Raw genomic sequence first — 25,987 nt, 5'->3', positions numbered from 1 at the left:
TTGGCTAGGCAATGGGGTTAAGTGACTCACCCACGGTCACACAGCTAGTAAGCGTTATGTGTCAGAGGCCATATTTGAACTCAGGTCCTCCTGAATTCAGGGCCAGTGTTCTATCCACTGCGCCACCTAACTGCCCCCTGATTTCACATCTTTAAGCACCATTACCACAAGAATAAGGTGTTGAGAGTCAAAATGTAGTGGTTCTACTATCACCACCGAAGAGAATAGATCACTACAGAAATGCTGACAAATATGTTCAACTTTTCAAAAAACCAATTTGCTAGTCTTTCAGGGTCATAAAAAAAAACAAAAAAAACCCGAGGTTATTCTCTACTGGAATGTTTTCCACTTAAGACTTCCACACTCTCCAAACTACACTCAGACAAGGTGAGTAGACCCTGATGAAGTTATCATGGAGGCCACCTCTAATAAGCTGATGGATACCCCCTTGAAAAAGTTCTTATTAACCTAAGAAGAGGGAAAACTTCCCATTCACAAGGGGATGACTAAAAATAGAATTCTAAAATTATGTGAAGATTGGTCTAAAATACAAAAAAATCCATATCTGTGGTCCGTGATTTGGTCCAAAGAAGGAAACTATGATCATTGCTAATTAAAAGAATTAAAACTTCTTGAGATCTAAGAACGTAGGCAATTAAATTATTGGATGTTCTCTTTCTGACATGGTCTGTCTCCTTGATTTTCTCTTGCCTGCAGCCTCTGTTCTGGTGCCTATCTTCTCTCTATCCTGTACTACCTCCTTCCACTTATACCCTACCTGTTATTAACACACCTCCTGATCATGACTTTGTTCCTGTGCCTTATTTTTCTATAAGAACAAATTATTCCAAACCCTCAGGGAAAGGGAATGTCTGACTCAGAATCCACTAGCCTTTCAGGCCCTTTGACCTAGCCATCTGGCAGGCTAAGACACTGGTTCAATGAGGATCCAGGGACAATTATTACACAGTTTCAGGCAACAACAGAAGGTCATAATCCCACTTGGGGGATGTGACTGACTTATTGGACATATTCTTTTCCTCAGGGGAAAGAAAAGCTATCATTGAGGCTGCTGTTTAACTCTTCCTGGAGGTAAATAATAAGGCAACCAACCAAACTGGTCCCCCTAGGGTTCTCAAAGGAACCCAAATGACCCTGCTGACTACACTAGGTGAAGCAGGCTAGGGAATATTTAATTAAGGGAATGGAAGAGTATATTAAGAGGCCTGAAAATTGGAATGACACCACTCAAAATAAGGATGAATCTCCAAATCAGTTTTTTGAAAGGCTAGGTGAGAATGCTAGATGCTTTAAATCTGAGAGATGCTTGCATAATCCATAGTGCCTTTGTAAACTGGTCTTTCCTAGACATTGGGGGCTACTTCTTAAAGCAATGCCCTGGGTGGCATGGAAAGGATATCTGTGAATTGCAGGGAATTGACAACTATGTTTATGAAGGCCAGGGAAAGCTAATGAATCAAAACCCACTGTAGTGGCTCCTGATATTCCCAATGACACTCAGAAACCAAGTCATAAAATCTCTACAGTGTCTTGATTTCTCATAAAGTCACTAGCTTCCAATTGCTCTATTCTAATTTTTAAGGAAGTATTTTCTTCAGTAATCTTTTGGACTTCCTTTTCCATTTGTTCAATTTTGCTTTTTAGGGCATTCTTCTCCTCATTGGCTTTTTGGACCTCTTTTGACATTTGGGTTAGGCTATTTTTTAAAGTGTTATTTTCTTCAGTATTTTTTTGGGTCTCCTTTAGCAAGCTGTTGACTTATTTTTCATGATTTTCTTGCAAAACTCTCAGTTTTTCCTCTACTCTTATTTGCTTCTCAAAATCCCTGTTGAGCTCTTCCAAGGCCTGGGACTGATTCATATTTTTCTTAGAGGCTTTGGATGGAGGAGCTTTGGCTTCGTTGTCTTCTTCTGAGCGTATGTTTTGATCTTCTTTGTCACCAAAGTAAGATAATATAGTCTGACTCTTTTTGCGCTGCTTACTCATGATCCCGGCCAATTACTTGAGTTTTAAACTCTTTGTTAAGGTAAAAGTCTGCTTCCAATGTGAAGAATGTACTGTCCCAAGCTTCGGGGGTTTGTACAGCTGTTTTCAGAGATACTTCTAGGGACCTGAAAATTTTCAGTTCTTCCAAGGTGCTATGATAAGGGGCGAGGTGTTTTCTCTCCACAGCCACAACAAGCTCTACCACACCAGCATTCCTCCTTGCCCCAGGACCACCCCTCAGAACTGTGACCCAGATCCAAGCACCAGTAAAGCAAGAGATTCCTGCCTCAGCACTAGCAAAGAGATCTTTGCAATCTCCCTCTGATCAGCCACTCGATTCCCCTTCAATCTGTGGGCCGGAAGCTCAGGAAAAAGCCGCTGCCCCGGACTGCACTCGAGACTTGTGGCTGAGACCTAGCTCCTCTCTCACCGCAGTCAGACTTTTCCCACTGACTTTCCATGTTGTCTTTGGCATTCAGGGGTTGAGAAGTCTGGAAACTGCCACAACTGCCTGCGATTCAGTCTTCTGAAGCCTGCTCCAGGGTCGCTGCGGCCTGCGTGCCCACACTGAACTGAGCTCCTCTCCCTGCCTGGCATGATACACCTTTCCAATCAACCATCCAGGCTGTCTTTGGCTGGAAATTTGTTTCACTCTGTCTTTTTGTGGGTTCTGCTGCTTTAGAATTTGTTTAGAGCCATTTTTTTAGGTATTTGGAGGGCTTTGGGAGAGAGCTCAAGCCAGTCACTGCTTTCCCTCCACCATCTTGGCTCTGCCCAACCATAAAATCTCTAAAGACAAATCGCAATGGTACAAGCACAAGGTTGAGTACTTAGGCTTTCTATTAAGTCACAACTCTCTGCAGATCTCTACAAAAATGATCTCAGCCCTCCAACAACCTAACACCAGTTGCATTCCATTCTGGCTATTGCACAGTGGGTGCCCTCTTATAGCGACATCACTAAACCCTTGGTTGAGCTGACAAGGAAGGATATTTCTGAACTCCTGATCCTCACCAATGAATATAAGGCTACTTTGAAGGCAGCCCCTTTCCATGCTCCTCTACTTGGCATCCCTGACTATGAGAAATCATTCTCCCTGTTTGTACAGTAACAAAGCAGGGTGGGGTGGCCTCTGGGGTTCTCTCAGACCCTTGGCCCTAACTATAGGCCCACTGGGTACTTTTCCATATTAAAGGATGCAGTGGTTAGAGGGGCTCTGTCATGCCTCTGGGATGTGGCAGCTATAGTCACCTTGGTGGACAAGGTCTGTGATCTAGTCCTTAGCAACCCTTTGCCTGTTTACTGACCCCATGAGATTGGGTTGCAGCCTTACTCCTGTACCACCAGATCCAAACTGACAATGTGTCTTTAAAAAGATGCCACCTCCTGAACCCAGTGTCCCTTCTTCCCTATCTGCCAGTGCAGGATGCAGCCATGTTGTCCCCTTATGACTGTAACAGCATGGTAGATTTCATTGAGTGCTCTTGCAGTGATTTCAAGGATACCCCACTGACCTGACGTTTTACAGTGATGCCTCCTCTTTTGCGGAGACCAGGCAGTGCCACACCAGAGCTGTGGCTGTCTCTGACAAAGAGACCATCTGGCCTGTACCACTTGATACTTCCTTCAGCACTCAGGTCACTGAACTTATGGCCCTAGCAAAAGATGCAAGCTTGCAGAAGGGAAATCTGTCAATATCTACATCGACTTGATAGGCTTGTGGGGCTTGGGAAGCTGCCAGAGGCCCCAGATCCTTCCTCACCTCCCTAGTCCCCTCATAGGAGCTTTCACATCAGGACCCTATAATGCTTCAGTTTGATGAAAGTGAGAGCAAGTACAGGGAACTTAAGTATGGGGCTAAACATGTAAAAGAAGTCTGGGTCACACCAGAAAGTAAGTCACTACTACCTCAGAGTTTTTACAGCCAGTTTTGCCTTTTAGTACATACTGGGGTCATTCTGGAACTCAGGAGATTGCTGATGCTATCAGAGGGCACTGGGTAGTTCCTTGGATCACATCCCTGAGCTCTACTTGTCAGGTATTCAATCAAAAGGCCTTTAGGCAGTTAGCCTTTGCCAGATTGCCACTTGCTTACACACCTTTCAAATCCCTTCAGATAGATGTCATCCAGTCCTGCTCTGGGCCTTTTGGGTCTCCTTGCTATTGCCTTTTTACTGTTGATCAGGTGGAGGCATTCCCCTCAGCTAAGAAAACTGCCTTAGTATTTAAGAAAGCTCTTTTACACTAAGTGATTCCTTACCATGGCCTTCCTGCTCACATAGACTCTGACAGGGGTTCACACTTCACTGAACAGATCCCCTCTAAAATATATAAAAATTTAGGCATCTCCCCATCTTTCTATGCAAAACCATACAGTACTAGACCCTATCACAGCCTCCAAGGGAGAAGCCCGTGCAATGATAAATTAGTCTTGTTGCTCATGTATCAACAGATCAGCCTACATACATACAGCAACTGAGGAATCCCATGTTAACTTCCAAGGTTCCTCTTGGTGGGATCCCACTTTCCGGCTGTCTTGGTTACAGGTATGAAGTTTTGGGCAAAACATTTTATGATCTCTACTCTTTCTGCTTACTATCTTTGTGATTCTTCACATATGCATAACTTGCTGCTTATCTCTAGTGACCAGATGCTCCTCTTACCCTAATCCTATGATGCCCCTTAAAGTATTCTACCATTCTGTCCAATAATCTCTAGTAGATAAAGCATTTAAATAAGTGATCCTGTGGGTTGAGAACCCCACGATTAAGGGGGAATGTAACACTGAAATAGCATTAGTGATTCCATTTTGTCCTTAATCCGCCATCACATGAAGTTAAATCTCAGAGTCACCTAATTTGGAGAAGTCACAAGATTACTCTCCCACCCTCTGACCCCACCCTGAATCATCCCAACAAAATAAGATCACAAAACCACCTCTATTCCTTCTCTCCTCAGTATCTCGATTGTCTCTCAATCCCCACCAGTCAACCCTCACCCTGACTTGTCTCTAGATCTCCTACTCCAATAAGAAATCAGGTGTTTTAACCCTTTCATCCAGTTTTTCATTCCCTCCAAATTATATATTAATTGGGTAAAAACCAAAGGTTTGGGTTCTTGGCTACCAAAAACCCTGAACCCATTTTGTTTTGTAACCACATGCACTGCTAAATAAACTGCTTGTCTGGATCATACTTGGTTTTATAATTTAACTGTAACAATTTCTCCCATATCAATAGAGTATTTGTTTGTTAAAATAGTCAATTTCATGCTTTGTGAAGTTTAGTGTTTGCCATATCCAAAACATCCTCTTTTCTTGATGAAGGTACTAAGAACATGAAGGTGTGAGGTTTCTGAATAGCCTTGTAAAATAAGATAACTATGACAATTATCCCATGCAATGATGACAGGATGTTAAGATTATAGATTTAGAGCTGGAAGGGCCCTTAGATGCCAATCACAACCCCTTCATTTTACAAAGGCAGTGAGGTGGCTCAGAGGATAGAATACAGGACTTAAGGTTAGGAAGACCAAGTACAAATCCTTTTTCAGATACTTTTTAGCTGTTTGATCCTGGGCAAGTTATTTAACCACTCTCAGCTTCAGTTTCCTCATCTATGAAATGGGGATAATTAATAGGCCCTGTCCCCCAGGGTTGCTGTGAGAATAAAATGAAGATGACTGGTGACTTGACAGGTTTGATTTGACAATACCCTTGGTACAGGGATGAGTGTCTGAGACTTATAAATCGGAAAAAATAATTGGCACCATGGGTGAAGAGGACTACCAGAACAAAGTTGAGGAAGCAGGTAAAGAACAGGAAGAACTTAGAGAGGATAATTAGACCAGGATGAAAAAAATGTGAAAAGATAAGCCTTAGAAAGGAGAAAGGGCAATGATGAGGACTTGAATTTATGGCTTGTAAAGTAAATTGACACCATGATAAGTTAACTTTCCATGCTAAATGTGAGATATTAGGTATTAATAATTTGTTCTGGTATAACATAACAACGAATATATCTGTGGGGCATAAACACTTTGCTGGTATTGGGATGATACTTCCTTATTAAAATAATAAATGAGTACTATGAATTAAGGTCAAACTCAGCCTCTGATCTGAACTGCATTTAAATCATGCTGAAAATATTGATAAATTAGGCCACCCTATTCTTTTTTGAGGCAATGAACTGTTAAATATTGCTATTTTAGATTCAAAGAAGGCTTACCAATAATTTCAAAACATTCTACTTCTTGCCCTTTCCAATTCTAATTTTACCTTGGGTTCTAAATACATTTTTAGTACTGATGCATACATATGTACATATATATGTTAGTAGTACATACACAAACACACACATATAGACACATATCTGGAAGGTTTACTTCTTCTAAAACTGGTACTCAAGGGAAAGACTATTTTTAATGTAATGTTATTATCCTGTTATTTAATTTAGCAATGACAAGTGATTATGAGACTTTGATTTGCATCAGAAATCTTTATAACATAACAGAACATTCTGTTATGAAATGGCAATGATGAGTAATCTATGAGATTGAAAAAACAGAAAAATTCTTGGCTTGTTACTGGGACTATTGAGGTGTTAATGGAATCTATTCCTTAGGCTCAATTCCAGGAACTGGGTGGCCAATCAGAAGATGCCATCTTAGGCACCTTCCTACAGTTTCAGCCTCACATGGTACTATTCCTCCATCAATTTATCACAAAAGATTGAGTCACCTATTCTCTCCATTTAGACATATGAGTCTCTTAGAGGGCAGGAGACCTCCCTACTCCCCAGGGGAACAACTAAGACACAATTCTGTCTGATAGTAGTTACCAGTATTTCCAGCAGTGGAGACAATATAATGGACTCATAAAGTAGGAAGAGGGGCGAGGCACTCAGTTGCTGTATGCTATTGCTAAAGCACAAAGCATTACATACAGTACTCTAGAAAGTGGCCCCATTTTTCTGGGTAACAAGCTGGAAGTCTGATTATTGCGTCATATAACCAGTATCTAGGATGACTTTTTACTTGTTGATAGAGCCAACCTGAGCTGCAACTTTGGTTACCCTAAGTCAGAGGTTCCCAAACTTATTTGGCCTACCACCCCTTTAAAAAAAAATCACTCAGCGCCCTCTCCTACCCCCTCCCCCGCAATCTACTTTCTTTAACCCTTTAATGTTTTTTAAAATTTGCATCATTTAAAAAAATCTGAAATTTTTTAAAAATGATGCATCTTAAATTTTATAATTTGTTATAAATTTGTGGCTTTTTTCCTGCATTGAAATTTTGATGATGCAATATTGCATTGTGTAATTGTATACTATAGTATTGTAAACAAGTCATTACAAGCACATATTACTACCTATGCATGTTGGACTTCCAGACAATGCACATCAGGCTTGCCTGCTAACACTTGCTTGTTAAGACCTGTTGGCAGACTTGACCATTGATTTATTAAAACCTGCATTTTGCATGCTTATTTGGAAAATGATGTAATCACTACAACTTTAACCCTGTTACACAACAGATGAAATATGTACAAATGGTTTTTCAACGTTTTCTTCTCTTCTTTCCTTATACTTCCACCACTCCCTTATTTTTATTCAATTCCCCCCCCCCCCCCCCCCCCCCCCCCCCCCGGGCCCACCCCCCCCCCCCCGCGGTTTCTTGATGGGGGGGGGGGGGGGGGGGGCAGTATCGCTACTTCAGGAACCTCTGTTAAGTGGTAAGTAGCTTTATATGGTATACAGTCCTAACTGTCCACAGGTGCCTACAAGGAGCCTTCTTTAAATATAAATTATTGTCAGTATTATTAACATTCATTCATTGTTATTCATTTCTTTTAGTTGTGTCTGACTCTTTATGACCCCATTTGGGATTTTCTTGGCAAAGATACTGGAGTGGTTTGTCATTTCCTTCTCCAGCTAATTTTACAGATGAGGAAACTGAGGCAAACAGGGTGAAGTGACTTGCCCAGGGTCATACAGCTAGTAAGTGTCTGAGGTCAGATTTGAACTCAGGAAAATGAGTCTTCCTGACTCCAGGCCTGGCACTATCTCTACTGCACCATTTATGGTAATATATCTGGTATGACCAAAAGTATGCCAAACAACTTAACAAACTATCATGTGTCTTATAGACAATTAATATTATTTTATAAATATTCAACTTTATCTCAATCTAAACATATTTCTAGGTCCCTATATTCACTGGTCTGACATGGTTGTTTAGAGGCAAGATTTGGGGCTTCCAATAAGATAGCAGAATAAATTGGCGACAGGTCAGCCACTTCTCTACTCCTTCCCCAGAAAAACCCTAAATTTTAATCAGAATGAATAATGAACAGGAAATCCAGTGAGAAGCTATTGTAACTTATGTTTTTGACGCCAGAAGCCCAAAGCTAATAGGAAAGGAACCTCTTTTAGCAAGGCAAGTGATAGTATCACTAGAGATGGGACACATCTAGCCTTCAAGGCTCTATGTTTGGATTGAGAAAGCCCCAGGGTGTCTAGAATATCCTACTGGAGGCATTGGGAGCTGCAGGGAACAGGAGATGGCATTGAACACCTCATTACTGCTATACTCAGACCAGGTTACCCCAGGCCCAGGGGGTCCTTCAACCTTTCCTGAGATGCTAGAGAGGGCCCTGAAGAGCCAGTGATCTGAACCTCAAAGATCCAAGGTGGTTGAATCCCAGAAGGCAGAGGTCAGTACAAGAACTCAGGGGACCCAAGGCTAACCAAGTCACCCAAAACTGTAGTATGAAGTGAGACCCGGTTCTGGAACAAAGCCCCAATTCACGAACTCAAGATGGGATGCTAACATTCTAGCAGGGGCGAAGAAACAAACATCCTTTTAAAAATCTTTTTATTTTCAAAGATAATTGAGGGAATAAAACAAGCAATAAAGAAGACTTGGGATGGATTCTGTTCTGAGGGTTTTAAGAGAAGAGAGAAGGGAGAGTATAAGGAAGAATATGGGGGTAGAACTTATTATTACTCTTAACTGGGGTGCATGAAAAGAATACATAAACATGGAGGATGTTGTGGAGGGGGTGGATCATGGAGGATCACAGAGGATCAGATGAACTTAACTTAAATGGACGAAGGACGCTGAACACACACACACACACACACACACACAGAGCTGAGTGAATAAATACATCAAAATATAATAAGAAAATAAGCAGGGATTTGTGGGGAGGGAATATTCACAACAAAATAAACTTCCTTGTCCAGAAGGGATTAAAAAGTTGGGGCGGGGGGGAGAAAAGCAAAGAATTAGAATCTAAAGGAGTATCACAAATTGCCTCTTAGATACCTGGAGAATGATGAGAGATGATTTCTGAAAATCCTGGGGAGTATAAACTGATGAAGAATTAAGTGGATTAATTAATTTTTAATTAAGGGGAATAATTTATATAAGGACAATAACACTGGAAAGAAAAAAATTTCTGAAAGACTTAAGAACTCTGATCAAAGTAATGACCAATCATTCTCCAGAGGACTTATGATGAAACATGTTACTCATATCTATATATCTATAGCAATCTATCTTTATATATCTATATGAAAGACATGGCTCCTATATGGTGGGGTGGATCTGTTTGGCTTAATGATGCTTTATTTGTTACAAGAGATTTCTGCCCCCCGCCCCACTATCTTCCTCTTGGCTAACTTGGGGTAGGGACAGTAGAAAGCAATAGTATTGCTAAGAAAAAGAAAGTCATTGTGACATTTTATAAAATGCATGGAAGGGAACAGAAGGAAGTTAGAAGGAAGCACAGACAAGTAGGGCAGTTTTGAAAGGAACATATTGAATTTACAATATACTTTAAAAAAAGTAGTAGAAAGTAGATATTCTCAGTTTCATACAGAATCCTTTTTTGTATGTTCTGGTATGTGTTTGCAAATGATCTTTTGGGGTTCAGAATTTTTAAAAATATTCTTAAAAATTTCTGTGGTCTTATACATATTTTGACAGTTCCTATTTCAAGAAAGATTTTTCATATATGCTTTTGCATGGAAATACAGCTATTATTCTTCATATTTTAAAAATTAAATTTAACTGGGTGCAAAAGATAAAGAAATAAAAGTACTCAACTTAAAGGGAGCAGACCTAATGGAAACAGTGGGTGACATCACTTAAAAAGTTAAAAACAGAATCTCAAAAGGTGCAGCTCAAAAGGGTGGAGAACTAAGTGAAAGAGTCAGAAGAGATTATTCAGTTAGGTTTAAAATGAATTCACAACTTTGAAAATGTTACTCTGAGAAGAGTGAAGCATCCACAAATTTTAGTAAAACACCTAACATTTGCTTTGCCCAGTTCCAGCTGTTAGGTAGTTCTGGTCTTCAGTGTCCCTTTCTATAAATGAGGGGTTGGCCTACATGATCTGAGGTTCCTTCCAGTTCTGGATCTATGATTCTGTGTCAAATCACTGAAAGGTCATGTGGCTTGGAGCACTGGTGTGAGAGTCAAGAGACCCGAGTTATTGATTTGCTGAATTATCTCTGTAAAGTTCTCCCTCTTTGAACCAGTCTGTTCCTTTGCAAAATGGATTAATAACACTTGTCAATCCCTTAAGTTTCTATGTATCGTACTTGGAATTACTCCACTGAAAGAGGGTTATCAGCAAAAGGTATCTAACTTTTGAATAACGTTGTGGTTGGTAGTGCCTTATAAATGTTACTCATGGCAGAGGAATGAACTGTGAGATGCAGATGAGAAATCTCTAACCTAAAGAGGTCATGTGCTGACACAAAGGGCTAATGCATCTTGGATACCAAGTTCTATCTAAAATTCTTTGATTATGCTGCCAAAAGGCAGGAAAGCCTTTTGAATGAAAACATTTTCCTGTTCTCTTTGGCTCGAGGTTTCTTGCTCATTATAAGATTCTATGTACATGCACTCTATTAATAATTGCTGCCTAATGAAAATTCATTAAGTTAACAATTCATTACTAGCATGTGTAGTGTGATGTCTGATTTTACAATTAATACTATTATTAAAAAGCTAAATGTCTTTGATATCCTTGGAAACATTTCTTTATTTGACCAGCATCTCTAATGCCTCTCATTATCTGTGTCCCAGACACATTCACATGAATAACAGTCATTTTCAAAACAAAAATAAGGATAATTTTATACCTAGAATATTAGAAGATAGGAAGCTAACTAAAAATAATTGCATTAGACCTTCACAATAATTTGAATACAGAGGAAACATGACTTCCTTTACTAAAAAACAATTATTCAGGGTTAGCAAGTTCTTAGCTAGTATTGTATAATGAAAGAGTCCTAGAGCAGAAATTTAGGGCTAGAAGGGACCTTAGAGGTTATCAAGCACAACATGAGATTGTGACCAACAATAATCCCTTCTACAACATATCTGACAAGTAGCCAGTGAGAGGGAATACAGTGCCTTCTGAGGATGCTTGTTCCACCTTTGGACAGTTATAAGTATTAGGGAGTTTTTCCTAAGATGGAGCTGAAATACAGTTCTGCAGTTTCTATTTGTGGCCCCTACAGCCAAAGATGGCCTGGTTCCTTTTCCACATGATAACTGTCAGCTACACAACTAACATGTTCTTTTTTTTTTCTTAATTTTAAACGTCGTAGTTCCTTCAAGAATTCCTCATACAGTTTCCATTCCTCTCACCATCATGATCACTTTCTTTGGACACACTTTAGCCTGTCAATGTCCTTCTTAAAATGTAATACCCATTACTGAAAAACAATCTCTAGCTGTGCCCTAACATGGATCTCAGTGAAGAGACTCGGTTTAAATTTCACCTCAGACATTTACTAGCTTTGGTCACAGGCAAGTCATTTAATCTCTCAAAGCTTAGTTTCCTCATCTATAAAATGGGGATCATAACTGCATCACGAGGAAAGTACTTGTCTTACTTTAAAGTGCTATACAAATGTGAGTCATTATTATTATTGTTGTTGTTTTTATACATTACTGTAGAACCAGGAGGAGGCAGTTGCTTCTAGTGATGAGACTAAGCTGAATTCAGTGTATTCCCCCTTTCAGAAGAGGTATGAAGCTCAGGAACTCTATCCTTTTGCATGTGTGAAGGGCCTGAGGAGGTAGGGCAAGGGCCCAAGGAGGGCACCTTTGCTCCAAAATATCTCCCATACTTATTCTTCAATAATTCAATGAATCCTTTGGGCAGTGTCCTCTTTCTACAGGTGCAGATCTCAAATTACCCTCACTCTCTTAACCTGAGTGAATCTTAAGTTTTTCAGTAAATCATCTACAGAGGATTCATATAACAAGCTGAAGGCCCTCTTCCAAGTTCTTTTCATGTTTAGTGGATATTTGTACATGCCTGGCCTACCTCCTGTTTGGGGTCAGACATGTTCTTATTAAAGTCTTTTATGTCACTTTTTATATACAAGACATTGCTGGTTATGTACCACAGGCAACTTTTACCCACCTTGTGATTCACAGTCATAACTTTTTTTTTTTGCATCTGTGATTTCATTGTTATAGGGAACTTCTGAATCGAACACTCTTTCATCAATGCTAATCAGTACCTGTTCTGAAATGTATAGTCTTAGGAAGTTGCTTGTGGCACTGACAGGTTAAATCATTCGCACAGTGTATGTGTCTGATCTTGGACATGAATGCAGGTCTTTTTTATTCCAAGGTCAGGCTCTATCTGAGGCACTATGCTGCCTCTTCTTGTAATAGTAATTTCTAGAATTCTGTTATTGTTGTTCAGTCATTTCAGTTGTGTCCAACTCTTTGTGACTCCATTTGGGGTTTTCTTGGCCAAGATACTGGAGTGGTTTGCCAGCTCATTTTACAAATGAGGAACTAAGGTAAACAAGATTAAGTGACTTGCCCAGCATTACACAGCTAGTAAGTCAGATCTGAACTCAGGAAGAAGAGTTGTCCTGACTCCAGGCCCAGCACTCTATCCACTATACCACCTGGCTGCCCTCTAGTATTCTAGTATTGAGTATTCTAGTAATAACATTACTAGAAGAATACTCATGCTAAGAAAATAGGTTTTGTAGCAGCACACAATTTGGGATCCAACCCAATCACTTGTACCTTTCAATTTTGGACTCAATTCATTGTGAAACTGCTGTGCCTATCCAAGATATATGTCCTCAGTGGGTTATTCATCTAGTTGTATGCCATAATCTCAGCAGTATGAATTACTAATTTATTATTATTATGAATATAGACTCCTCAGCTGACTTTCTTTGGAAGAGCTGTGGACTTCTTACTTTGCTCTAGTGTGTGTGTAGTTACAGGTCAGGGACACTGTGTCTCCTTTACTCAGCTATTTCAATGAGGCTTTAAGCTTGGATACTTGGCAAACGTGAAGCTAAAAGTTCCCCTTCTTTCAGCCCTAGTGGCCAGTTCAGCTTTGAGCCTACTGGGGTACAAATTCATGTCTATATAGATTTGTAGACTGAACTTGCACTAGAGTGGATCTAAAATGGCCCACAAAGAAGCCATTCCCTGGGAAGACCTTGAAACAGCCCAGTTTCCTGGGTTAAAGTGGAACTTAACATTTTACACCCACACTCCTAGATCTATTTTCGAACCAAAAGGGTTGATGGGGCTGAAGAACACAGGTGGCATATAATAATGAATTCAGTATACTCTGAAAGAATCAGAGAAGACAGAGGCTCATAAGAGGCTATTTCAAATAAGATGGAACATTGACTAAAGTGTCCTCTTGTAGATGAGTGTTGTAGAACAGAAAAATGGCTAAATTTTGTCCACTTGAGGGCATTGCATTGGAATTTTCTTTTTTTCTAGTCTAGTTTAGTATTCAACTCCTTTTACTTCCTGACATTTTACAGAATGCCTTGAGATTCTTAGGGGAAGGGTAAGATCCCTAGGTAATATAAAGTGAACATTTAAAAATGTATTTTAAAAAACCTTCTTTCCTAGCAAAGATGACACATGTCAATGCCTAGGTTATGTCACTATGTATAGTAATCCTATGCATGGCCAGAAACTCTACCCATGAATTTCAATGATGGTACAAGATGGAACAAGATTATAGGACTGAACCTATTGGTTTAGCTGTGGATGTTTTAACTGGTGGGAAACCAGTCTAGAACATTTACTGGCTCATTTGGACACACTCCAGATTGTCAATGTCCTTCCACTATACGCAAAGTATTGTACCTGAAGTGAGATACAATAGAAGAAAAAGACATAATCTCCAAGTGCAAAGGAAAGAGGAGAGATCATTCTTACTCTAATTTGCTCTGAACACTTAACACTGGCTGTCGATTACACATTTTGTCTATAGCCTCATAATGTATAATATTTGGGCCAAAGAGCAGACCAGGAAATCCTGAGTAATATGTTAGAAACAAAACACTTACATTTTAAGTATTTTATAAAATAGTAAAAATCTGGAGCTGTGGTTCTAAACATTGTTTACTGAAACTCACTTACTTCATGTTTCTTTCTTGGCACCCTGCCTCCTGCAAAATAAATAGATAGGCTTAGTTTCACTGAACTGAAAAGATGTGGCCAGGGCAAACCAGGTGTGATATCTGTAATAGTGTTGCTGCTGTCATTCAGCACCTGCTTATAGACATCCTCTCTTTGAAGGCCCACAATAAAATCTTTATCCTGGACCTCAGAGGGCCAAGGTGAAGGCAAAAGTAATGCCTGCCTTTTCAGTGCAGTAGGGCATAAAAACCTCTAGGCGCAGGAGAAAATGAGGTAGAAGAACTTTGTATTTCAGAAGGGAAAACCTACCAGGACTGAAAACAAAGAGAATTCTGGAGAAAGCAGCCCAAGAGTAGAATCCCCATTTTAGAATCACTGATCAATACAGGTGTGGATAGTTTAAGGGCTTATTCATAGGTTTTGGGTTTTTCACACCTCAATCATTGACAAATTAATCTTAGATTTTAGTAATACAAAGAGAACACTTATAATAGGGTTAGGGAAGCTCAAGTCTTTGGTTTAATTCAATCTGTTTTGTGGAACAAGTACCAAGTTATTCCTAGGATCTTATAGAATTAAGAGCTCAAAGGGATTTTGGAGACTATTGAGTCCAACTCCCATTTTTGATAAATTAGAAAGTTGAGGACCAGAGAGGTGAACTGCTCAAGGTCATATGGATTGTAAGATGTTTTTCTAGGTCTGAAGTTGCAAAAACCCACAACATGCTTTTAAGTAACTTGTTAACAATGTTTCTCAAAGGCCAGAGGATGAATGGTAATGTTCCATGGAAAGCTGTCTATTGTCACTACTCATTATACATTCAGAGGTGGAAGGGACCTCAGAAGCCATCATCTATTCCAACTTTCATTTTGCCAAAGAGAAAAATGAGGTGCAGAGAGTTCATGAAGGGGCTTTCCCTAGGTCATACGGATACTAAGTAGCAGAGCTGGGAACTGAAGCCAGGTCCTTTGACTTCAAATTCACTACTTTTTTCCCTGTGTCTGTTTCCTTTTTTCAGGTATTTGTCTCTTTCTTTAATTCACCAAATGTAGAGCTAAGGGTCAGCTTTGTTATTTATTTAATAGGTTTTTTTGCTCCCTATTTTTACTTTAAAAGATCAGCAGAATGTTTTATATTCCCCAATCCTCCCAAACTTAAACTTTACTTTTTCTTTGGCTCTTGATGGATTTTTTCCCCTGTGGCCCTTGCTTTTTTTAATATTGATTAGTTGCTCTCCATAGAAAAAGTTCCCTACTCTGATCTATACAAATGAATAATATTAATAACTCATATTTTCATTAATACTTTAAAGGTTTACAAAGCATTCTGCACTATTAGTTGATCAATCTTATGGATACCTTTTGGTAGTTCTAACTTTATAAGTGGACATATATTGAGAGATGATGAAGGAATTCCCTATAGCAACGTCATCAGACATCTATTTTGGAAGATCCTGAAGGCTTCTTAGTTTCCAACTGTCCCCTAATAAAATGTACATATTAGTGGCTAAGATAACACCCAAAAGCTTTGTGTTATTATCTTAGCTTGAAGTCAAAGTTGGGAGACTGGGACACACGATCGGTACTTGGGGATGAAGTAAGACATAAGCTGAAAAGGGAGATGGAAGAGGCAAATTCTTTGTCTGTAAAATGATAGTAATGATACTTATACTACCTATGTCTTAGAGTGTAAACAAAGTCCTTTGTAAACCTTAAAGTACTATAGAAACGTGAGTTATTTTTATTGATGTATATGGGATACAGAACATAGTGTACTAAGTCTGGGATTGTTTTTATATCCCACTTCTGACCTTGCAGACTCATCATAGAGATGTCCTCTGTGTTCCAGCCTCAATCCAGCTGGGGAGACAAAATAAACATATTTCAAACAATTAGAGAATAATTAAGTTCTCAAGTCTGTGGTAATGACTATAAATACAGTAGGAGTTCAGAGAGGGAGAGATCAATTTGTACTCAAGCAGATGCTTGTTGGATGAATGTTGAGTGAACGAATGAAGGAGAAGAGATGTGATCTGAAGAATGCTTATCTAAACAACCTACTCAAAGAGAAGGGAAGGCCTCCTAGTTAGAATAACTTGAGGAAAGGCCCAGAGGAGGAGATAAGGTCAGCCTCAGCAGAGGATCATAAATAGATCTTTCTCATGGGAATAAAGGCTGTATGTTGTAGAGAAAGAAAGGAAAAACTGTAGTCAGGCAATCTGAGCTCAAGTCCTTGCTCTTCTATTTAGTGCCTGTGTAACCTTGAACAAGTTATTTAATTTCTTTGGGTACTATTTTCTTTATCTGAAAAATGAGAGAGGTTGAATTGGTGATTGCCAATGTTCTCCTGTCAGGTCTACAATCCTAAGATGATAGACAAAATTTTTTACTTCATGAATTTTCCTATGGCTGACTCTAATTCTTTCAACATGAAAACATTCTAAACCTGGGAGTCTTTTCAGGATTCTGACACTCTCTATTAATGAGATATAGCGACTTATGATTTTGTTTCTACAGATAAGATGGTAATGATGTTGGCTGCAACTGATAAACTAGAATCTACATATTTCATGTAGAAATATAGAACTTTTTAGTCTTTTAAATCAAAATAACAGTTTACATTTATGTAGTGCTTTTAAGGTTTGCAAAGTGCTTTACAGGTATTATTTCATTTAACACAATAAGCCCGTGAAGTAGGTACTATTTTCCTCATTTTAGAATTGAGGAAACTGAGGCACAGTAAAGTCACTTGTCCAGCGTCACATAGTTAGTAAGTGTCTAAGGAAGCATTCAAATTCAGTTTTCCTGACTCCAAGTCTGGAATGCTATCTACTCTACTCTCTGATAGTAGTACCTTACATTTGTATAGGCATTTATGACTTCTCAAAGCACTCTTACATATACTCTCATTTCATTCTCACAAAGATTTTTGTGAAGTAGTTAAAGCAGGCAGTATTATCCTTATTTTTCTGATGAAGAAAATGATGCTCAGAGAGGATAGATTTATATGGCCTGGAGTAAACACTTGACCTTAGTATTATTCATCCTTGATCATGGAGAGAACTAGGGTACTATCAGTAATAATTCTTCTGAATATTGGGTACGATGCCTTTTTCTTCCTAGAAATTGACTCAATATTAAAATTTCTGCTATGTAGAAATTTGTTAGATATTTACAAGCATGTATGGAGATATATAGGTATATGTACATATACACACATTAATAGTGCAAATAATTTGCATCTTAAGTTTATTTTGCTTAAGGATACATTGTTTAGCTACAGGCAATCCTGCAGAAAAAAAGAGGCCACACTACAATAGTTGTTTGCAAATTCAGCTGATCAATTAGATGGCTGCTAAGGTCATTCCCAACTATAAAATTCTGTAACTCTGTGAGTAGGCCACCAATAATGAATTCTTCTTAATACTTAAATCTGGGAATAGATTATACACACACTGATGGGTCAATACGCTATTGTTCAACTTTTCATTTATTAATAAATAATCTTTGGGACTATCATGAGGCAAAACTTGTCTGAAGAATCAATCACACAAAATAAATCTAGTTAAGAAAGTAAAGTTTTGATACCTATTGATGAGGTGGGTTAGATTTCAAAAAGTATTTAAGTACCTGCTATGTACCAGGCATTATCCTAGGCACTGGGAAACAAAGACAATTCAACAGTTCCTGCCCTCAAGAAACTTCCATTGTATAAGGATATATAACAGTATACTGATATCATTGGTCTAGATATCAAACTGCAGCTGCTGTTCAATAGGCTCACATTTCTCTTTACTAAATGTATATTTTAAAAGCTTTTGTTATGTATATAAGCTACTTTCCCGCTAACGGCCTGAATAGGCTAGAAAAGTAACTAATGAATTAGGGTTCTAGTCATATTATGCAGGATAATCAGTTGCCAGGTCCTATTGATTCTATTTCCATGTCTGTTGTGTTTATTTGTATGTATTGCATTGTATTTATTTTTGTTGTATTCATCACCTCACACACTACCACCATCAACCATAACTGAACTATTATAATAGCTTCCTAAATAGCTTCTTTTCTCCAATCTATCCTTTACATTGCTCCCCAATTATAGAGTTTCTACTCTGTCATTCCTCTGTTCAAAAGTTTTCAGTGGTTCCTTACTGCCTGTAAATATAAACTCCTTATGTTAGCATTAAAGGCCCACCACAATCTAGGTCTAATCTACCTCTTCACTGTTAAGAAACTTTTGCTCAGCATTTGCTATGTACAACATACAGTGCTTAGTACTGGGAAAATAAGGATGAAAAAAATGATCCAGTCTTTGACCTCAAGGAGTGTAGTCTTGATTGCAGGGGTATGACACATAAACAAATTGATATAAGGTAGGATTTGATAGGACTTCCAAAAGCGAGTCAGTGTTCACACCAATTGCCAACATATTTTCTGCTTTCTTGTCAAACTGGCTGCCTATACATTCACTGGTCTTATCCTGTACTCTCCAGCATCTGGGTATTCATTCAGGCTGTCCTTCTGTAAGGCAGGCCTTTCTCACCTTCCCCTACTGCCCTCCTCTGGTTCTTTTAGACCCCTGCTCAGGTGCTAATTCTCAGATCCCTCTGGCTGAAAGACAATCATCAATGTCTCTTCATTTTGCCTGGAGCACACTATGGAGTCCTATCAAGTTCTAACATGCTTCATATTTATTGCTCTAACGGATGTAAACAGCTGACCAATCATTACCGTCTCTGCAAAGTTGAACTCTATGAGACTATCGCCAATTATTTCTCAGACCACAGAAAATATGAAGGCTTTTTTAACTGGATTTTTAAAAAGACTTTTGGTAGAATATCTTGTAGGTAGTTTTGCTAATTTAAGGCCTGCATTTGTATCTCCCATTCTCTACTGATAAAGACTTAAAATTCAGAAGAATTCAACTTTATTAACATCACAGTCTGGGGACTACACAAGGTTTTAAAATAAAGGTGTGAATTTCTATTTGTAAGTGACATTTAAAAAACGAGCATGTGATACTTCCGTAATATTGTGGAAGAAATGGCAGTTGGAATTATTTTTGACCAGAAAAATAGCCAATATGAATGTTATATATTTGGGATCCAAGACAAAAATAGTTTTATTTAGAAAACAAATCAATCACATAAACAACAAAAATAATTTATAGTGTTCTTTAGTACACACATTAGAAATGCCCCAAGTCAAATGGCTAATTTAAAATCACTTTGGAATATCCATGGAGATTTTTAAAATTACAAAAAATGGATTCCAATGATGTTGACACATATAGGAGATAGAACACTACATATTCTAAATAAAGCTTGCTTTTGAAGATCATGAAACCTAAGATTGAACCACCAATATTGCCACATGATATATTGTTTAAATAATTTAAAATTTTACCCACCGAGTCATATCCTGATTTGACATAATAAATGTGCAATAAATGTTATGCTGTTGATATAAATATGAAATAAAATTCATTTACGTAGACTAGTTACTCAAGTTTAACTACATTTAACTGGGCTTCCACAGACTTGAGCACTCATATTTTTCTGTTTAAGGGTTAAGTTAAAAGAGTGCCTGAGGCCTGAAATCCATTACAAGTTACTTTGTACAACCTATCCTGAGGAAGATTATTAGAATTAGCAGGATGTGTGTTCCTTGTGAGCAAAGCTTGTTCTGCTTTTCTGTTTGTATCACCAATGCTTAGCACAGTGCTTTGTATATGTTAATTAACTTAATAAATGTTTTTTCATTCATTTGTTCATTTTAAGAACTTTGTAATATTATAGTTAGAGAATGCGTAAGTAGACTTATTACTAATGTGAAAATCATTCCTGTATCCATGGTTTGTGTACAGTCAGATCAATGATCTGTAAGAATAAAAATTAAAATTAAAATATCAAAAGTAGTAGAATAAAAATGAGAAAAAGTACAGCACGCAATGAAAATAGTTCCATCCTGACCTATGTCAATGCATTATCCATGATGAAAAAGGTGAAATGGAAATAAAAAAGAACACAGACCTAGACTACATTAATGTTATCTAAAATTGTAACTGATGTAAATCAGTTTCCATAACATGGAGACCAAAAGTGTCTAAAAAGTGCCTCAGTCAGTTGATATTTGACTTACTTGCCAAGTGGAGAGAGCTAGCAGCCAAGGATAGTATCAGTTTAGAATGTAAACTCATTTGCAAAATCTTACAGAGAAGAATGATAGATTATATATAATGTCACTTTATAAAACAGAGATTAGCAGTAGAAGGTAAAATCATTTTTAAGAGAGTTTGGAGAGCAGTCTAATCAAAATCATTACAAGAGCATGTAAGACTGAAATTGAAATGAAGACAACAAACATGAGAAAAATGGAAGAGACATCCAATGATCTTTATAATAAACTTTTCTTTTCAGAATCAAGGACAGTAGAGCTACCAAACTTGGTCTCCAGCATCATAATATGTGCTTAAAGAAAACAGAAATCACACTGAGAGCAAAGAAGGGAAAGGCTGCTGAATTACAGTAAGTATACATGAAAGAGATGAATGATGGAGGGGATGCAAATGTGAGAGTACTGAAGAACTGATTTATAAGGTGTACAATGGAGAGGATGATACCAATGATGTGGAAAAAAAAAATTATGAACCTTCTTTATTAATTCTGCAAAAAGATCACTGAGGGAATACTGACAACTATCAATCTATATACCAATTCCTCATTATTATGAGAATTTACACACACTCCAAAGCTGTCCTTGATAAGGGTATTTGTAGGAAACAGATAAGTGTTTACAGGCAGAATACAATATCACACTGTTCTTATTGTTTGTTGACTACTTAAAAAAAAAGCATTTGATTTGGTCATGTTTTAACATGACCCTTTTATAACAAAGTGTCTTCCAGGTATATAGCAACATTAGTTAAGATTTTTGGAAAGCTAAAACAATTGAGATAATCTTGTTTGACAACTTTCTGATCATTAATAGCAAATGAAACAAGATGTATGCTTGCCAAAGGAATTCACTATAAATACACTGGAAATCCAATTCAGTATTTGAATTGAAGAGTGATTTCTGACAGATGATAAAGTTCTCTAGATGTTATGTTTTTTGGATGACATCATGGTCATTGAATCAAATACTGTAACATTGCTGAATCTCCAGAATGAGATTTATAATCAATCACTCAAAAGAATTTGGCCTTACTACTGGCACAAGCAAAACCAAATGGATAGAGTATCCAAAGCGATGGAATCATAAATCAATTGAAGGCTGTAACAAATTTTAAAAAGATATAAAATTATAGAATAAAGCAAACTAGTTACACGGCAAATACTGGAACAACAAAAGTGAGTTTTAAGCTTTTAGTTTCCCCATATTTGAAACAGAATGAGAGTTGGTCAAGCCTCTGTCTCGTTATACGGCAGCAGGCACATAAGACAGTTGAAGGAACATAGTTTCACTCTCCCTTCCCCAAAATTCAGATGTTCAACATAGCACACACAGACAGAAAGCAAACATCCAGAGACTGCAGACAATTTGCAACCTTGCACTAGCTGACTGTTGATGTTAACAATGATCACTTACTGAAGGGCATTCTGTGTTAACTGCTTTTAATTTAGTATTTCCTTAATAATTTTCTCCTTTCACAGAATTTCTACTTTCTAGGATTATAAACTTATAACTCAATGATGTCCTAATCAACAAAATAACAGAAGATAAACTGTAGAAATATTTTAGAATATCTCACATAACTTTGATATGTAAGATGACTGAATAAAAAAGGAGAAATATAAAATTTTCAGTGTCACTATATCAGTATTGTTTGGTATTCACCTAACCCTAAGGTAACAAAGGTACAATCCATGATACACTTACTCTAAAAATAACAAGAGCAACAACTAGAGCTTTAAGTCTTCCTGGGAACTATTCAATTGCTTCCTGCTTTTTTCGAGTAACCTGCAGTATTGGGCACAGGTACATGGTGCAGCGGATAGAGTGCCCAACATCCTTCTGAGTTCAAATTCGGCGTCAGACACTTACTAGCTGTGTGACCCTGGGCAAGTCACTTAACCCTGTTTGCTTCAGTTCCTCATCTGTAAAATGAGCTGAAGAAGGAAATGGCAAATCACTAGTATCTTTGCCAAGAACACCCCAAATGGGGTCACAAAGAGTTGGACATGACTGAAAATGTCTGAATAACAACTAGCATGAAGATTTCCCAGCCTTTTGAGTCAATGCTAGCATATTACAATGAACATAAACTACTATTTCTTGCCATGGACATTTCACTGTATCATTTTACTGTAGAGTGTGATAGCTATATGTTGTCACACAAAATGCCACTAAGGTTCAATTTAAAAAATTTCTCAGGTAGCTCTTGATATTACTGAAGGAGTAACAAAGTTGAACCACTTCTATAGCTAGGCATTTACAAATGCTACTGATGAGAAGCCTCTTGTGGAACTCTTGAACTACGTGCTTGATTACGTCACCATGTATACTGTGCTAGAGGCTTTTTCTTGGTGCTTAAGATTTATCTATAAGCCTCGAAAAGTAATACTTAATGCTCGTACTCTCAATACCCTGCTATTAGGAGAACACTAAGATAACATTTAATGTTTATAAAACACCATACTAGCTGCTAAGAACACAAAGATTAAAAGATGACACATTCCTTCTCTTCAAAGAACTTCCATTTTACTGGGGAGGTATAGAGAAGAGTGAGGACTTATCTATAAATGGTGTAATAGGATTAGTATTATAAACTATGAACAAAGAACTCTTGACTGGACAAAATCTGATAGGTGGCCCAGAGGCAGTGCTGGCCTGGAGTCAGGAAGACACTAGTTCAAATCTATCTTCAGATAAAAGGAAGGTGAGGTCAGAGCAGGGTGATGAATTCATAGAATAGGAAGGGACTGTTGGTTTAGTAAGGATAGTCAGGAGTATATTTAGGAGAAAGTGAGGTAGTGAAAGAGAGGTGTGACTCTGGGCAAGCCACTTAAATGCTATCTGCCTCAGTTTCCTAATTTGGAAAGTAGGGATAACACTGGCATCCCAAGGTTGTTGGGAAGATAACATGAGATATTTGTAAAATGCTTTAAAAAGCTATATAAATGCCAGCTATTATCATTTTTGGATATGGGTTTTTAAAAATAAAACACAATTTTTAAATTAATTTCTTGTAGTTAAATACTGCCAACTAGCATTACTTCCATTTATACACCATTCAAAACAAAACGAAAATTCTTCGGGTATTTTTAAAATGATGCATGACATTTTTATACAGCAAACAGAAAGTTAATTCTTATGATACACACTGATTATATACACTGATAATTAAAAAAAAGTGGAAATCTGAACATTTCTCCATTAGTCTTGAGGTTATCATTACGTTAGGAAAAGTGCAAAGTGTGGTACATGTAGGATCATTTAGGAAGACAAGTAACTGACATGTCTTATTAGAATTAATAAAATGTGCATAAAAATGCATGTACTCAATGCATGATAGAAAGCATCTTTCCAATTTAAGGCTACCCTGGGGCTTCTGTATTAATTCAATTTTGCATTATCTTTTATGGACCATAGATTATTACATATAGCATAACCCTGAAATTGAGAAGGAAAATAATTGCTGCTTGAAAAGTTATTCTGGGTCGCCATTTGGTTTGAATCAGGAGAAACAGACCCTCGAGGTTAGCACTTGCCACCTATAGAGTCCTCAGCCGTGGTCAATTACTTGGCTGTGCTGGATGTTTCACAGTGACCATTCTCTAAGTTATGGCCAGGTCTCTTCTCTTATAGTGGGCCATCAGGGGATCCTTCCCCTGGACTGGACCATCCCTAACTTCGTGCGCTTCCCTTTTTGCTTCATTAACTGTGTAATTTCCTCTCCCTTACCACCACTATTTTGGCCCCTTATGACTTTCCATTTAACTATTCAGAAGTCCTTTCAGAATATCTTTGGGGACCTCCAGAAGCAGGAGCTCTGGGGACGAAAAGTCCAAGGGAGGAAGGCTGGGGATAGGAATGTCCTTGGCTTTCCCTGTATTTGCTGCATACTCCTGCCAGGTAGTCTCTGAAGGGGGCAGCAGGCTCCATAGTTCAGATTTTTCTACAGTCAGTATCTACATCCAATTCCTTTTCAAGTGAAGCCTTTTGGAGTCTGGCGTTTTTAACTCAGAGCTGCTTGTTTTCTCTTCTCAACCTTTCATTTGTCAGCCACAAGAAACTCTACGTATTGCTTCAGATCATCAATCTTCAACTGCTCTTCTATTGTTCTTTTGTCATCTTTTGGGGCTTTGATGCTTCTATATCGTTCTGTTGGGTCTTTCCTCTTTTTAAGGAGAAAAAGTAGAGTGTCTGGGTCCCTGCTGAGACCTACGTACACTTTGGCCCTCAGACCCATGCTTGGCAGATGGCTTGCACGATGTCAGAAGATGAGGGGTTCCATCAGAGGTCTGCTGGGCTTTCCACCTTTGCTGAATAAGCAGTTGTTTCATGGGGCTATCCCTTTTTACTTCTAGTGATAACTGAGCCTGCTCAAACTGTGTCAGCTTCACGGCTTCAGAAAGATATGCAGCTGATACGAAATGGCCTCTTTGTATTTCCCTGCAGCTAATGACCAATTTGCTTTCCTGTTCTGCTTGATGGGCCTGTCCATTAATTCTATGGATGCTGGAGGAGGGCAGTGCTCTAGAGGGCCTGCTGCTTCCTCCTTCCCCTCTTCAGCCACTGCTGGAAACAGAGCCATTTCTGTTATTGTTGTTAGTATTATCATCACCACCTTGCATTCTGCAATTCAGTCAAACTAGTTTTCTCTCTATTCTTCACACTCCATGTGCCATCTTCATACCTTTGCATTGGCCATCTCCCATGCTTGTTACTTCTAACTCCCTGAATCCTTCTCTTCCTTTAAAAAGCAGTTCAAGCACCATCTTCTACATGAAATCTTTCCTGGTCTTCCTAATTGCTGATGCCTCTTCTTTCAAACTATCTTGCATTTATCTCTTTATACATTTATATAAATTAATTTTAGCATTTATGCTATACACACTTTTTTTTTTTGGTATTTGTTGTCTCTCCTATTATAATGTAAACTCCTCACTAGCAGGGAGTGTTTATTCTTTGTATTTGTATCCCTAGGCCCTAGCACAGTACCTGGCACATAATTAGTGATTAATAAATACTTGATTGATTACATGGTCTTCTTTCTTTTTAAAAATAAATTTTTATTTACTTTGGTTCAACATAGGGAAATCAAGGAGAACTTTTAACCAAGTTGTCATAACGTCAAACATAAGGGTAGAAGACTGGTGTAGACCAGGCCTGCACAACACATGGTCTGAGGGCCACCAAAGGATTTTGGGCAACTCACAAAAAAATGTAGAGGATGTCAAAGAAAGTAAAGATGTAATGAGTGCTTTGTTCGCCCACTTAACCTGCCTTCCACTAGTCACTATCATGCCTGTTATGTAACTTGGAGAGTAGGTTGCCCCTGTGTGTGTTCTCCTGTTTGTCACGGGACCCTCAAC

The 25,987-nt window shown here is 38.2% G+C and overlaps 1 protein-coding gene and 1 pseudogene across 2 annotated transcripts in view; both read right to left on the bottom strand.

The window, feature by feature from the left end:
• Positions 1-25,987, bottom strand: part of RBKS (ribokinase) — a 128,515-nt gene that overhangs the window by 91,404 nt on the left and 11,124 nt on the right. The window lies entirely within an intron of this gene.
• On the bottom strand, positions 24,386-25,206 carry LOC114034606 (annotated as a pseudogene).

This window comes from Vombatus ursinus, unplaced genomic scaffold (assembly GCF_900497805.2).
Source record: "Vombatus ursinus unplaced genomic scaffold, bare-nosed wombat genome assembly UNPS02009062.1, whole genome shotgun sequence".
Classification (NCBI taxonomy): Eukaryota; Metazoa; Chordata; class Mammalia; order Diprotodontia; family Vombatidae; genus Vombatus; species Vombatus ursinus.
The sequence above is the reverse complement of the archived record's forward strand: the minus strand, read 5'-3'. Positions and strand labels throughout refer to the sequence as shown.